Consider the following 4441-nt stretch of genomic DNA (forward strand, 5'->3'; position numbering starts at 1 on the left):
ACTTATTTTATTTTATTTGATCTAAAATTTGATATAGACAACTTTTACATAAGTCCAAGTTCGCTATCTTATTTTGTTTTTCAAATTTTACTGTTTTGATCTTCCTAGAAAAAAAAACCTAATAAATATTTTTGAGTTTATTTTATAACCAGAAGTCTGCTTTTGATGGCCGAACATTTCGCCGAAAACAATACTAAATAAGCAATTTAAATAACTAACCAAAAATAAACGATACGCAAGATATCTTTCTCTTTGTACTCCACTCAAATGTAACAGATTTTAATAACTTTTTTGTGATTTTTATTAAAAACCATCGTCGTAGCAGTCGGTCGAGAACGACACGGAAAAAAATTTAATTTTAAAACATCATTACGTCCGGGGGCGACTTTTGGTTTTTCGGTCCTTTTTACTTTGTTTATCAGCATAGAACTAAAACGTTATGCCGTCCATGTTAATAACAGGTCTTTGTGAAAAATTTTTGTGCTTCGAACAGTTTGTGGCCTTCGGGCGTAACTTTGTGGCGCGACTTTTCGACAAAATGCTCGTCTGATGGCTGCTTTTTAATGTTTTAAATTCAATTCCATATGAAAAAAATGGATAATTAGTTGTTCCATCTAGTGAGAGATATCCCAATTGGCAATTTTTCGACGCGACAACGTTGCAAACTGTAACGCAACGTTACGTTGTCAGATAATGCCTAAACATTTTGCACGATCCATCTTGGGAAGAGAAACATCATTTAATAACATATTAAAATTATTTTTAAGAAAATCTTTATTAGGTCCAAAAATCATAACATTTGATTTAAGAGGGTTAAGTTTCAGATTATGGCAAGAAGAAAGCTGCTTGAGTAAATTCAGGTCATGATTTATTAAAGAAGATGCATACAAATAATCCTGATGAGTGAAGTGAAGATACATCTGGGTATCATTGGCAAAAGCCCTCAGTTAATGATTTAATGATTTAAGTATATATAAAGATACCTAATTGATACAGAAAGTAAATTTAATTTTAAAGTAAATAAAATCTTTGATGAAACCAATATAAATAAAAGTGGCAGGGTTATCAAGATTAAAAAAAAAAACGTTTTCTTTTCAAATCTCAATTCCAATTTCGCGATACCCGTCAACAACTGTATCCGATCCTCGATATTAACCCAATTACAATCACGCGCCATACGACCACGGTATAAAAAAAAAGCACGGGAAAAAATTAAAGTTAAAATCCACACACACACACACACAAACACATAGAGAGCGAGCGTCTATTCGGGAAAACTCAATTCCCAAAACGACTTCGACACGCTCTTGGAATTAATACATTTTGATTGGGTTATTAGAGAATATTGCTTTGAAATGACGCCCGAGCATTGGGACCATCGATATTACCTATATTTTCCTTCGTATATACGAAGCAGACCCTCCCACCCCACTCCCATCCTTCAATTGCTTTATATGCAAATGCGACCCCTTTGCAAGATGTAAAATTTCCTGAAATTGCGTAATTATACTTATTAGGCAATGCAAATTTGATACTGGTCATGATCTCATTCTTTAAATATCGTCAGTTATATAGCGTCATTAATTCTGACAACTACATGAGATGTCCCCAGGTCTATTTTCATTCTGTTATTTTTTAGGTGAAGTTTATCTCGTTTCTACTCATGAACCATTTGCAAACGCTCTTCCCAAGTAACAATTTGCATTCGCCTAAGTTGAGATTGTTCTTATTTTCACTAGTTGCAACGTTGTTTTTAGTGCAAAATTTAGTTGGTTTTGCAACGACGTTTATTTTCGACCAAACTCGACGTGCTGCACCTGTATCGCAACTGTTGTAAAACTCTGCTGTTTTTACAACGTATTTTTTTACTATAGATGGTAGCAGTAGTAATTTACATTTAAAACAACGACGTGCAGACGTGTACAATTTTTCAAATCAAAAATCCAGTAAGAACATTGTTACCTCATTGTTAGCGAATGGGTATTACATTGCCTGACCGTCTGTGTTGAGCATTTTTCGCTGTAGTGGGAGCTTTTTGACATGTTAAGAGTTTTAGGAAGAATATAAAAAACAAAGGTAGAGAGAATAAGAGGAAGAAAAAATATTTAATTCAACATAACCTACTTACTACTACAGACGCAAAGAAAAACTTGCAATTGAAGCAAAAATGCCTACAAGTTGATATGGATTATGTAGAATCAATGAAAGTGGCGGAAGATAGCAGTGAAAAGGTTTGTATTGAATTTTACATATTTAAAGTTTAAAAAACTGGGTTTACCTTCTGTAAATGGTTTCCTTCATGGTTCCTATATCCTACTTTATAGCCTTTCTTTACACAAGAGACTAACCAGTTTGAAAACAATGGTAAATTTTATAAAGTTTTATTTTTTAGGATTTATATAGCAGCAGCAGCAATGAGAACTCAGAATGTAATCTTCACATTGCAAACGCGCAACAAACTGCAAACAATAATTGAAATATGTATTAAAATTTTAGGTTAGGTCCATTCGTTCTTCCTCTTGCTTCAGACCAACCAGGGACAACGACAGCGGGTTTCTTATTAAACCAATAAAAAAACTACTTCTTTTTTTTCGAAATCCGCTATAAATTCAGGGCGTGTTTGTTATTTAGTTATGTTTGTTATGTTCTGTTTATAAATTAAGTGCTTGTAAATCTTTCAAAACGGGTATTTAACCCGTATAATTCACTATATTAAACTACATACAAAACAAATATTAATAAAGACTGTTCAAAAAATGGATTAAAAAGATTGTATTTTTGGAGTAGCTGAATCCAGCTTGGTCCAGCCGTCCAAAAATCAGTAACTCTAAAAACGTTCCAAAAGCGTTTAGAAAGTTAACGGGTAGTCACTGCGTAACGTTGCGACAACCAAAAAATCTCTTTCGAATTGGTGTAAAACAGGGTTGTCTCTATGGTTCAGACAACGTCGATCAATTGCTAATTGGGTTGTAGATGGTTGACGTATTTCTCGTCGTCTATTCTTCCAGTAAAAATAACTAACGGTAAACGAAGTTTACCACCGAAGACATGAAGAGGCGGATCTTAGGCTCGTATAGAGAGTTTCCCGTTCGTCTGCTTAGAGTTTACCACAATTATCGAATAGATTCCACACACCATCAAACACCAACCTGCAGAAGGTGTATTGCATAAAATTCAGCTCTCACTCAAACAGAGTTACCGATTCAGCGCTTAAAATGGACAGAAGCCATGATGTGCATTTTCTTTAACACAACAAATAGCTACATGTTAAATCTACAAAAAATATTCAAATATGAACCCGACTGAGCAGGGAATCGCTGACGATTGGGGTCATTCTCCGAAGCAACTTGATACCAGAAACCCGAATTAACTCTATTAAAAGAGAAATTTCAACAGAAGTAAATGATCAACAGGCTTTAAATGACGAAGGGATAATTTGCAGGACAATGCTTACCAGAGAAGAAAACTTAGATCCACCATAACCAGACGTGACAATAAATGCGAAAACGCAAAATGAAGACCAGAGTATGAACATAATGATGAATATAGAACAGAGTTTAGAAGGGCAATGGCAGAATATGAAGGCACAAACCAGTCGACAAGACTAAGTCTTCCTAGAGTTAATTCTACCCGAAAATTCGCTAATCTTATTAATGGTACCAACAGTATTAAGAAGTACATTAGTTACGACACTTGAACAGCTTCATCTATTATTATAACATTGGGATTAAAAAGAATAAATAACCAGCAAAGTATTCCACGTAGTAAAAGACCGACACTGCCATAAGAAAAGAAACTACTAAGAAAGATTGAAGAAATAAGGAAAGACTTTGGCCGGCTAAAGGAATACTCCGGACGTATCAGAACCAGAAAAGCACAAAAAGGAGTAGAAGCAATGATATGTTAAAGAAAGCAACATACACAGCAGGGCCCAGAAAACTGTACTCGAAACAATGTTGAAATAGCCTTAAACAGAAGTTATCTATTTTCAATTATTATTAATCAAAGGAAACATGATGATTTACTTTTTGAAGGCTCTGGGAAGCAATATTATCGAAAGCTCAACGCGACTGATTCAACAAACCCTGCCATGAGTACTTACATACCCAACTGGACATTTCTAGATCCAGATAACGTTCAAAGGTACTGGATTAAGTAAGTAGTAGATTAATTAATGGAAATTGTAGTCAACCCATCAACAACTGACCGACCTAAACGACGTGTCTATGAATCCTTAGAATATAACCAATTTTTTTAACAGAAGGTATCACTTCCTCCTCTTGTCCAAGTGTCAAAACAATCAAGATCCGGAGAAATATCGACCAATAACATTCTTATACCCATACTTAATATCTTGTACTACAGGACGTATTTACAGACATTGTCACCAGAATAACATCATAGCGACTTTACAGACAGGATGTACATAGCGTGTAAAGAA

At 34.6% G+C, this 4441-nt stretch overlaps 1 long non-coding RNA gene across 1 annotated transcript; it reads left to right on the forward strand.

Moving 5' to 3' along the window:
• The first annotated feature begins 1912 nt into the window (after window positions 1-1912).
• LOC126733473 (uncharacterized) lies at window positions 1913-2642 on the forward strand. Its single transcript, XR_007659718.1, has 4 exons — window positions 1913-1980; window positions 2057-2231; window positions 2393-2429; window positions 2497-2642. It is a non-coding gene; the product is annotated as an uncharacterized LOC126733473 (long non-coding RNA).
• The last annotated feature ends 1799 nt before the right edge of the window (window positions 2643-4441 follow it).

Source organism: Anthonomus grandis, chromosome 2 (assembly GCF_022605725.1).
Source record: "Anthonomus grandis grandis chromosome 2, icAntGran1.3, whole genome shotgun sequence".
NCBI lineage: Eukaryota > Metazoa > Arthropoda > Insecta > Coleoptera > Curculionidae > Anthonomus > Anthonomus grandis.